Source organism: Peromyscus californicus, unplaced genomic scaffold, assembly GCF_007827085.1.
Source record: "Peromyscus californicus insignis strain IS unplaced genomic scaffold, ASM782708v3 Scaffold_10__1_contigs__length_136768540, whole genome shotgun sequence".
In the NCBI taxonomy this organism is placed as follows: Eukaryota; Metazoa; Chordata; class Mammalia; order Rodentia; family Cricetidae; genus Peromyscus; species Peromyscus californicus.
In genome coordinates, this window is record NW_026294391.1 from 108,285,759 (window position 1) to 108,298,429 (window position 12,671).

Genomic DNA, 12,671 nt, shown 5'->3' on the forward strand with positions numbered 1-12,671 from the left:
TGATGATTGACATGGTTTCCAGAGAAAATAACATGCAGCATACTAGGATATAGGTGAGTTTACAATTCATTATTTTTATATTTTATTATCTAACAATACTATCAACAGAGACAAATAACAAATATACATTAGCTCTTAAAAAATACATGTTATCATAATTTTGTCCCCAAATTCACACAATATTTTTACTTGTATTTCAAATATTTACTTTGTTATATAGAACAGAAAAAATAAATTGAAAAGTTTGGTGGCTAGTACCAAGGCTCCCTTAAACCATTGTGTTACAAATTTGGAATAGAAAATAATAGCAATCACACAATACAATAGAAGATACCATTGCCCATTTTAAGGCGCTGTCTTATTTAGAAGAAAATAAAACCAACCCTAGCTGTGGAGTTATTAGCAATTGTTATCTTCTGGGAAAAGAAGAGTCCATTTTCTCTAAAAGTATAGCCACTGGTAAGTATGCCATGTTCTGGTGTAGAACCACATAGCAAATAATATTTGGGACAGCAGTGATTGTTCTTTCACGAGTTTTCATGTCCAGTTAGAGAACAAGATAGAAAATATGAGCAAAGCTGAATTGGATGAGCTTTAAGTATGTCAAGTCATTTCTAAAGAGTCAACAGCTAAATTTCACATTTTATATGCTATTTCCGACCTGGCTTTACTCAATAAACCATTCGTTCCTTTTGTGACACATGTTGCAGTAACAGCAAAATGGCCACATAACAATAGAAATGAGGTTGGGATCACTTGATAATAAAGAAGGTACTCTCATTTGACTATACTTATACTAAGTCTATGATATACATATACCTGCAGAGAAACACTGGCATATTTTGGGATCTCAACACTTCCTGTGGCTTGAACAAATTACTGAATTTCTTACTAATATCAAATTGTCTACATCATAATTTATCATGTATGCATTACATGCATTTCTTTTTTCTTTCTTCTTTCTTTCTTTCTTTCTTTCTTTCTTTCTTTCTTTCTTTCTTTCTTTCTTTCTTTTTTCTTTGAGACAGGGTTTCTCTGTGTAGCTTTGCGCCTTTTCCTGAAACTCACACTGTAGCCCAGGCTGGACTCTCAGAGATCCGCCTGGCTCTGCCTCCCGAGTGCTGGGATTAAAGGCGTGTGCCACCACTGCCTGGCTTACATGCATTTCTATTATTTTACTTATTGATATATCAAAACAAAACCAATGTATCACCCATTGTAACTAAAATGACTTCCTTGTTGATAACTTTATAAATTACTTCTTAACAGCCCATAGGATTTATCCTAAAATTCATCACATATTAGGAAACAAAAGCACTTCTCAAAGAATACAGAACATTTGAAATAGCTTCTCATATTCTATCTTATCACAGAGCAACAAAGCTAGAAATCAAAGTTCAGAAAACACATAATTTACTAGAGGCTAAAAACCTCATTATTGAATATTGTCTGAATCTTTGAAAAAAATCAGAAACAAAATTAAAATTTCCTAAAATTTGGGCTAATGATATGGCCCAGTAGGTAAGGAAACTTGCTACCAATCCTGATGACCTGAGTTTGATAGGAGAAAAGTTACTCCTGTAATTTGTGTTCTGACTTACACATACACACAGACACAGACACACACACACACACACACACACACACACACACACACACACACACACACACATACACACACACACACAAAGAGAGAGAGTAAACAAATGTTTAAAATTTTCATAGAATTGAATGAAAACACAACACACTAAGATTTATTAAAATTAACCTTATTTAGCTTAAAAGTCTCTACTATGTTCTCTCTAAATTCTGACCATTCATATATTTATTTTTTTGGAATATTTCAGATATCTCTTCAATATATACTGCTATAATGTTAATGATGTTAATGATCATTAATAGCAATATGATGACTTATTAAAACTTCTGGTTATACATTATCTAAGTGTGCATTATTTTTAGAAACCTAGTTATGTCTCATAATGGTGAAAAAATAGAGTCAAGAGTTGGGTATTCTTTTTAACAATGAGGTTGGACAGATACTTTCTGTTTATTGTATAATAAAGCCAACAAACTGAAAGCAAAATAAAAGATGAGAAGATATATGTAGCATCATGTATCAGTTTACATATGATATTTCTTTTATAATAGAAATGAAGTTGGGATCACTTGATAATAAGGAAGGGACTCTCATTCACCTTTACTTATATGAATTCTATGATACAAGTAAATCTGCAGAAAAACACTGGCATATTTTGGGATCTCAACACTCCATGTGTCTTGAACCAATTACTAAATTGGTTATTATTAGCAAATTGTCTCCATAATTATTTACCATGTCTGAGCCAAAAACTCAATGAGTAAAATAAAGCTGACGTTTTCTAGGAGTCTATGAACAACTTAAATTGGAAACAAACTGTGTATAAGATATATTAAAATGAAAACCATATCATTTCATTCCACATAGCCTTTGCAGTCTCTATGCTGTCCTTCAGAAAAATGGCTAATTAACACCTCAAAATGAAAGCAATCAAGCATTATAGCTCCATTTAATTCATTAAATACTTCACATTTTATAGAAATAAAATGAAGCAATTTTGTATAGGTGTCTTAGATGGGATGTTCAGAAGGTTCTACCTCAAATTTGAAAACAATGCTCCAGGCGAGGATCGAACTCACAACCTCAGCATCGCTCTCGCGCACACACTGATGTATAAGTACTGCGCACTAACCGATTGTGCCACTGGAGCAACAACACTGAGGGAGAACAAGGAATAGGAGACCATGGTAAATGAAGACCACATGAGAATAGGAAGAAGCAAAGTGCTAGAGAGGCCCACAGAAATCCACAAAGATACCCCCACAACAGACTGCTGGCAATGGTCGAGAGACAGCCTGAACTGACCTACTCTGGTGGTGGGATGGCCAAACATCCTAATTGTCATGCTAGAAACCCCATCCAATGACTGAGGGAACTGGATGCAGAGATCCATGGCTAGGCCTCGGGTGGAGCTCTGGGAGTCCAATTAGCGAGAATGAGGAGGGTTTATATGAGCGAGAATTGTTGAGACCAAGGTTGGATAAAGCACAGGGACAAATAGCCAAACGAATGGAAACACATGAACTATGAACCAATGGCTGAGGGGTCCCCAACTGGATCAGGCCCTCTGAATGGGTGAGACAGTTGATTGGCTTGATCTGTTTGGGAGGCATCCAGGCAGTGGGACCAGGTCCTGTGCTCATTGCATGAGTTGGCTGTTTGAAACCTGGGGCTTATACAGGGTCGCTTGGCTCCGCCTGGGAGGAGGGGACTGGACCTGCCTGGACTGAGTCTACCAGGCTGATCTTAATCCTGGTGGAGGCTTTGCCCTGGAGGAGGTGGGAATGCGGGTGTGCTGGGGGGAAGGTGAGGGGGGCGGGAGCGGGGAGAACAAGGGAATCCGTGGCTGCTTTGTAGAACTGAATTGTATTGAAAAATAAATAAATAAATAAATAAATAAATAAATAAATAAATAAATAAATAAATAAATAAATAAATAAATATGGTTGTGAGATATATGGAACAAAATTACTTAGGAGACACACAGTGTTCTGAAATATGAACTTTTCTTGTTATTTCATTGTCACATTGAGCTAAGATATTGCAATGATTACCAAAAGGGCACTATTGCACGTTCAATACCAACATTAGATATTGCAAAATGAACAACTTAATCTACATCATCCTGTCAATATTAAATTACTCATCCAATTTTATAAAACTGTATTTTTATGGCTGTTTTGCTTGCATGTGTGTTTGTGCAATACCCACAGAGGACAGAATAGAGTATCAGATATCCTGAAATTACAATGACAGAAGGTTATGAGACGACATTTGCATGCTGGGAATAGAACCCAAGTCCTTAACTACTGTTAACTAATGAACTGAATCTCCAACCTCAATTGTTTTCATCTTAGAAAAATAAATGGAGCAAAGAACTCAATTTTAAGAGTATTGCAGGGTGTTTTTAACTGAAAAATTTAAACCAATTTGTTGACTTACTTATGATCAGGAAGAGTAAGTAACCCATCTAAGAGTACCTGCACTGAGTTAACAAATACATTTACAAAATACAAACTTTTGTCTTATTACCACAGCATACTGAAAGTAGAAGAAATAGTAAATATCATTAGCTAGCTAGCTAGCTCTCTATATACTATATATTTCCCAGAAGAAAATTGTAAAAGACTTCCTAAATATATTTTCAAAGATTTGAGCTTTCTTGTTTGCTTAGCCACTGTACCATGTTATTTGTGTTTTACCAGTACTCACAAGTTTTAAATGAAATTATGACATTCTGTTATGTCATATGGTGATAATTTCCATGTTCCTTTTTCCTAGCCTTCAAATCAGTGATGATTTAGCTATGATTTGATGATAATATCTAATTTAAATTCCTCGAACAAATATGATGTTTCCTTAATGTTTATTTTATTTGACCTAAGAAAAGTCATATAATAAAGTCCAACTTCATGTTCTTTTACTCACCTTTGTCTCCTTTCCTTTTAGCAAGAGCTCTGCCTTCCAGGAACGAGGCCTCTGACAGTTTTTCTATGCTTAGTGACTAACTGAAGTTCTCTCTATAGTGTGCCTTACTCTACTCTCCTGAAGATTAAAGTGCTACTTCACCCTTCAAGTTGAATCAAATATTTGAGCTCATCTTTAATTTCACTACTGAATTCTGTAGATGTGTTTGATAATGATTTCACCAAAAAGAGTTCTTTTTTGTTTTCTTGGTCCTTTTTGATGGCGATTGTCTTTTCTGCTAAAATTTCTTGAATCTTTCTTCTAACCAAGCATTCTTTAGCTTTTGTCCAAATTTCAGATTTGCAAAAAGTTCTCCCACATCCCTGTAGCATGAATCTTAAAAGTTCTTATTAAAAAAACAAACCTGAAGCCAGTTATTGGGGTGAATGCTGAAAGGTCAGAGACCAGAACAAGCCACAGCTAACCTCACCTGGCCAACTTCTCAGCTGGTCTTGTTTCCTCAGACTGGAAGCTTCTGTGTCCTCATCCCAATGGCTCTCAGCTGAACTGCTGCTCAAAAGCCTGAAGCTTAACCAGCTAAAAGCTTCTAGTTTCTGGTCCTCACGCCTTATATACCTTTCTGCTTTCTACCACCACTCCCTGGGACTAAAGGCTTCCTTTCTGGGATTAAAGGTCGTGAGTCACCATGCTTGGCTGTATCCTCGAACACATGGATTTCTGCCTCTGGAATGCTAGAATTAAAGGCGTGTGCTACCACTGCTTATCCTAAGTATCTAGTGGCTTTTCTGTTCTCTGACCCCAGGTAAGTTTATTAGGGTACACAATATTTTGGGGAACACAATACCACCACACATCCCCACTCCTACTACTGATCACAGACAAGCCATCTAGTCTCAAAAAAATTTCTGTGCTATTAAGTAGTTGGTGTTGAGCCATGAAAATCAGTAAACAGGAAGAATTCTGCTCTTCGAAGCAGAGACAGTTTTCTGTCCAATTATATTTATTTCTTAATAATGGATAGACATAGTTTGTTCTCCTGTATTTTCCCAAATTAGAAATATTTCTTTCACAGTAGAGAGAATCAGGAAATTAATCAATTAATTAATGTCACTACTAGTTCTATATGGGGCTGAAAAAAAGCTGTGTCATCATGTATTGGCTCAAGAAATAAATTCAGGATTGAAAATTATTAAGATCAAAATACTAATAGTTTTGCAAGGAAAACACCCTTGTACCTGTGATTCAGGTAATACTGAAGAAAGAATATAATATCCAGAAGATCAGTGTCTTAGTTAGGGTTTCTTTTTCTGTGAAAAGATACCATGACCATGGCAACTCTTTTATTGGAAAAACATTTAATTGGGTTGCCTTACATTTTCAGAGGTTTAGTCCATTATCATCATGGTGTGACATGGTGGTGTGAAGACAGACATGGTGCTGGAGAAGGAACTGAGAGTCCTACATCTCGACCTGCAGGCAACAGGAAGTGGTCTGACACACTGGGCCTGGTTTGAGCACATATGAGACGTCAAAGCCTACCCCCACAGTGACACACTTCCTCCAACAAGGCCATCCCTACTTCAACAAAGCCACCCCTCCTAACAGTACCACTCTTTATGAGCTTATGGGAACTAATTCCATTCAAACTACCAAAATTAGTAACTTTGCTGTGAGACTGTGTCTCTTAGTAGCACCAGAAACTACACCTATAAAGTCTCAGAAATATGGACGCCTAAAATGTGAGCTTAACAAGGAGGATAACAACTAGCATGCCAAATTGTACAGGGAAAAGACTGCAAGGTCTCAACCCAACACAGAGAACTACAGGCAACAAAGTAGAACTGGAAGCAGAAAGAGGTGGTTCTTCCAAGGGAAGAGCACACCAATTGATTGCATAGTGCCAGTCAACCCTGAAAACATACATACAAGCAATATTATACTAACTCAACAAGTTACATTTGGGAATACATACCAGTATATAAGTACATATATACTTGCAATAGAAACTGATGGAAAAAGAGGCCATAAATATCTTAAGATAAGATAGTGGAGAGATGTTTGGGGTGGGGATTGGAATGAGAGAAGGGAAGGGAACATGTTGTAATTAAAATACAATCTCAATTTTTAACAAAATATTGTAATTTGGAGGTTGTAACCTACATTATATGTTCTTTAGACCATTCTTTAGGGAAAGTATTTGAATTTGTCCTTTCAGTCAGAGACAACTGTGAATAAATGCCGTTAATGCTATTCTCTCATATGACAAGGAAAGCAGGATAGTATATGTCATTTGTGAAAGCCCACCAAGTTGAAGAAGTAATAGAATTATATATCATCACTCAGTTTCCAAAAGCCAAAGGAGAGGAGCAGAAAGACAACATAGGCAACAAGTCTACCCCTTACAAGAAATTCTGGAATCTGTGGTCCCCACTGAAAGGTTGGTAAAGGTTTAAAGGTATTATTTGCTGATGTGTGATTACCATTTTTAAAATTGGGATCATACATGGCGACCACATAGAAAGCTATAATCTATTTAATGGCTTATTGAGGTGTAGTAAACTGAAATTTTATATTTCTTCTACAACTTCTATATAACCTTCATAATCTGCTTCTTTTACCACTGTGAAACACAAAAAAATGCATCTAGTATATCTAATCATGTGTAAAAGAAATTAGCATTTTATGTGCTAATGTGAAATTACCCATACATGAAAGGTAGGGTTTTTTTTTTGCTTCTACAAAAATCATGGATAGGGGACTTGATGTCATAATAAATTTCCAAGAAGTAAAGTGGGAGATATCAGCATTTTCTAAATAACTGAAAATATTTAGATAACAGGATAATGTAGTCATATCTAATTTATATTATAGAAGACTAAATATAATCTTTTTGTCTCCTTCACATGTCATTTATAAATTTTGCTTCCTATTACTCCAGAAGTCATTAATCAAGCCATTGATTGATGCTTGAAATCATGCAGGTGCTGCTATTACATATTCATTATTAATCATATTATTTATTCAGACCAGGGAATTTTACATACTCAACACAATCCCCAGCAAATCTTCATGTTATCTACAATCTGAAATGTATCAGAGTGTTATTCATAAAAAAATCTATCAAGGTTATATAAAATATCATTTCTCTAATTATAAGTTTCAGAACCCTAGTTGCTGTACTGTGATGTCTTAAATGATACTAGTTGTGTTGTTATTTTATGTAATCTGCAACATCTTTCAAACATAAAATTTTATTAGGTTTTTCTAACATATTAATATGTAAAATCATACTTTAAAAATTACTTTTATTAATTTATATGGTGAAGATTTCAAGATAATCTTATTTAATGCTGTAGTTTACAGTCAGGAAACCTAGTAAAGGAAAGAAATAATTTGTTCAAGATATGTTGTGAATAGAATTCATTTATAGAACCTTGCCCATAACTCTCTAAGATCAACATCCCCAGGAGGCTATAACCTTGCTCATCACCTAACTCATTATTTTTATAACTACTTGTAATTTTGAATACTAATTATTAAGTGTTTTAGTAGAAATCACATCAGAACAGAACTTCCAAAAGAGGTCCACCAACGTGAGGAGACATATTCAAACACAGGAGCCTGTGGGGACCATCCTCATTCAGAAATATGTGACATATACAATGTAACATTGATAGATGCTTTCCTTATACACTCACTAGGATTATAATGTAAAAATCATCAATAACTCAGTTAACCACATGTAGCCTTAAGTTTTCTCAGGTTCCACCCGGCCCCACGGTCCCTCACTCATGTATAAACTAATCATTCAGAGGCTTAATATCAATTATCAACTGTAAGGCCTATGGAAGGCATCTTCCTAGCTAGCTCTTTCAGTTTAACTCAACCCATAACTATTCATCTATGTATCGCCATGTGTTCCATGGTTTTACCTGCATCCCATTAAATGTTGCTCCTAGGATGGCAGTCTGTCCTGTCCTCCACTCCACCTTCCTTTTTCCTGTCTCTCTTCTTGGATTTCCCACCTGCCTCTAAGCTGCCTTGCCATAGGTCAAAGCAGCTTATTTTTTAACCAATGGGAATAACGTATATTCAGTGTACAGAAGACATCCCCCAGCACCCACATTTCAATTTATATTTCACAATTTTTATTAAATGAATTGAAGTATATATAAATTATAAAGTAATGGTGCTATAACTAGTAGTAATAATGGAAAGAATTTAAAATATTCAACTAAAAATTGCTTTAAAAATGAATTATTTAAAGTATTTGAAATGTTTAGAGACAACTTGTATAACAGTACAGGTTATCAAACACATTGGTAATTATAATGACATAATCTTTGCTGTATTTTTATATTTTAAGTACTAGTAAAATAATATCACTTTTATATGTACATATCATATTGCAAGGTTCCTTAGTCCATGGTTTTTAACTCACTGCATGCACATATTTGTTTCCATAAATAATATATTATTTTTTATGTATAAACTAAGATAACGTTTTAAATTTATAAAGCAGTATGATATTTATAAAATTCCTTTGTTACTTTATGTCAACTTTGAGATGGACTGATAGATAAATGAGAAATACATGAATAGGAATAGAGAAATGGACCAAAATCTGATTTATTTCATGAGCTATGCAATGATCTTTTCTGAATAACTAAATGTTTTAGTTATTAGTACTAACATTCCTATGGTCATTTTTTAGAATTTTCCGTTTATCATTATTAACACACATCTGGACTGTATTTCTCTTTGCTTTAAGTGGTCTAATAACTTTTCTTTACTCATGATGATTGTGTTAATTTCTATGAATTAGTTTTGTTTTACATATGCATTCTGAATCTTTTTTCCTCAAGCATCTATCAAAGTTATCTTATTTGTATTATATATTTCTGAACGAGGATGGTCTCCATAGGCTCATATATATAGCCTCCAGTTTGTGAACCACTTTTGGAAGGATTAGAAGGTTTGTTCTTGTTGGAGTTGGTATTTCTCAGGGCTTTGAGTTTTCAAAAGACTCTTGTGATTCCTCAAATCTTTCTGTACCTCCAACTTGCGGATCAAGATGTAAGCTCTCACAGAGTCATGCACTACCTGTGCTTCTTACATTCTTTTGTCTCTTTTTCCATGGAAATCCCTGATCCTTGAAAGGAGTGATTTGATGAAGACATCCTGTGTAGTACTGAGTGATACAAAGCCTCTTACTCTCTGAACATTTTCCAAATATGGATCTCTTTGTTAATTCCCATATTTTTCAAGAAGATGCATCTCTGATATGAGTTGAGTGAAGCAGTGATAGATGGGCATACCAGGTATGTCATTAGGAGTTATTATGTCACTATGATCCTTTAGCAGAATAATAGTAGGTTTTACCCTATGCCCATGGCCTGTCTCAGGTTCTAGGCCACTTTAGTAGTATAAGTTATAGATTCGATCCCATGAAGTGGGCGTTATATCCAACAAATAAGTAGTTGTTTATTTCCATAACATTTATGCCCCTATTGCATGAGTAGATCTTGTAAGATCATAGTTGTACATTGCAGATTTTGTTGCTGGGTGTTTTTGATGATTACCATTCTCCTCTGGTATTGTGCAGTCTTTCAGCATAATGAATGATAGTCAGGGAGGTGAACATTCTAGTTATGAATCAGCTCTAGGTCTCTGTGTTTGATGACATAAGTTGTGTTGTCTTCAATAATAGTGCCTTACCATCAAGTTGTAGAGAGAAACTAGTAGCCTTGGATGATTCCAAGAAGCAGTGTCTTTGAGACACAAGATTGATGCACACATGAAGTCACAAAGACTGTGGCAGTATGCACAAGGTCTGCACAACTTCAAACAAGATGGAGTTCCAGTTCTGAGAGGGAGAAGTAGCCATGTGTTGCTGGAGTTTTCCTGCCTGGCCCACAGTCAGGATAAATCTCTGACACCCGCCAGTCCCACAGCCATTCAGACCCAACCAAATAAACACAGAGACTTATATTGGTTACAAGCTGTATGGCCGTGGCAGGCTTCTTGCTAACTGTTCTTACAGCTTAAATTAATCCATTTCCATTAATCTATACCTTGCCACGTGGCTTGTGGCTTACCGGTACTTTACATCTTCCTTGTCCTGATGGCGGCTGGCAGTGTCTCCCTCACCTAGCTTCCTGTTCTCTCAATTCTCCTCTCTCTTAGTCCCGCCTATACTTTCTGCCTGGCCACTGACCAATCAGTGATTTATTCATTGACCAATCAGCAACACATTTGACATACAGACCATCCCACAGCAGCCATGTACTTACATCCTAGGCCAGAAGCTGTCAGCAACTAATACCTGCTTGCAAACATAAAACTATTTTTCCCCAATGAGCATATCAAGAGAATTACAGACTGGCCCTAGACCTAGGAATTGTTGGGCAACACAAAATGTACTGCAGGTTATCTTATGGGATTTTTGCTTCATCTTGTTTTGCTTTGTCGTTTTTATATTTTGTATTATTTTTTGTTTGTTTGTTTTAGAGAGAGAATAAACATGAAGTAATGTGGTGAGTAGTGAGGTGGAGAGGACCTACAATGATTTGGGGTATAGGAAAAATTGATTAAAATATAATGCATGAAAACTGTAAGCATATATGTATACACACACATATATATGTATATGCATATGCTCCATCACTATAGATTCTTACCCTTTGGGAACCATAAGTCCAGCTACATGCTTTTTTCATTGGTTGCGATGGTCATGATGTTTAGAACTGTGATAGAAGAGCAATTAATACAATTTCATATAGTTTTCCCTTTTTATATTAATTTGCAGTAAATGTTTTGTATATTAACATATTATTTCATTCGTCAAATTTTTATCATATGCATTTCCTCTGAAATTATCCCAATTAACATTCTTTTCCTAAAAGAAAACAATCTGAGAATATTGTATTAAAATATATCTTTTCTTATCTATAATATTTTTGGTGCCTAGTTAATTCCTGGGGATGATTTAATGAAAGCTTTAAATTATAACTATTATTGATGGGTACATCTAATAAAATATTACCCATTGTTTGTTGACATTTGCCAAGATATTTTTTCAATTCTTCCTTAAGCTATATTCTAGTTTCTCAATGCTTTATTTCTTTCACATTGAAGAACACTTTGGAATCAACATTTCCAACTTATTTAGGTCCCCAAAATCACCTATTGTGGTGATATTGTGTTCCCCAATATATCGTGCACCCTAATAAATTTATCTGGGGTCAGAGAACAGAACAGCCACAAGACAGAATAGAGGCCAGAAAATGGTGGCACTCACACCTTTAATCCTAGCATTCCAGGGGCAGAAATCCATCTGGATCTCTGTGAGTTCAAAGCCACACTGGAAACAGCCAGGCACAGTGACACACGCCTCTAAACCCAGGAAGTGATGGCAGAAAGCAGAAAGGTATTTACGGCATGAGGACAAGGAACTAGAGCCTGGTTAAGCTCTTAGGCTTTTGAGTGGCAGTTCGGCTGAGATTCATTTGGATGAGGACTCAGAGGCTTCCAGTCTGAGGAAACAGGATCAGCTGAGGAACTGGCAAGGTGAAGAAGCTGTGGCTTGTTCTGTCTCTCTGATCTTTCAGCATTCACCCCAAATACCTGGCTCTGGGTTTGTTTTTAATTAATAAGAACTTTTAAGATTCATGTTACAACCTATATCAGTCTTTTTCATGAATACAACATTAAATGAATTTATAGATTTTGATAAAGTTATTTTCATACAATATTTTTAAGTTACTTCATCTTCTTTTGAGATTTTCATATACTACTACTTTATTTTTATCATTTTTACCACTTCCTCTCCCTCCATCACCTCTCCCCACATCACTCTCCAACTTCTTCTCAAATCCATGACTTCGTTTACTAATTGTTATGTATATAATGTATATAACCCATGAAGTTTATTTGTTGTTGCTTTTCTATACATGTGTTTGGGGATGATCACTGGACTTTTCAAAGAATGCTGAATCTCTCAGCAACCACTGATTATGGGAGCTCCTCATTTAGAGGAAACACCATAACAATTACTTCAACCTATATTGACATGTCAGCTGCTGATTTTATTATGCAGGTTTTGCTTGGGCAATCATATTGTTGAAATTTTACTTGTACAGGT

The 12,671-nt window shown here is 35.6% G+C and overlaps 1 non-coding gene across 1 annotated transcript; it reads right to left on the bottom strand.

The window, feature by feature from the left end:
- Positions 1–2,654: 2,654 nt before the first annotated feature.
- Trnai-uau (transfer RNA isoleucine (anticodon UAU)) lies at positions 2,655–2,750 on the bottom strand. Its single transcript has 2 exons — positions 2,713–2,750; positions 2,655–2,690 (listed from the first exon to the last, which is right to left on the bottom strand). It is a non-coding gene; the product is annotated as a tRNA-Ile (tRNA).
- Positions 2,751–12,671: the final 9,921 nt, after the last annotated feature.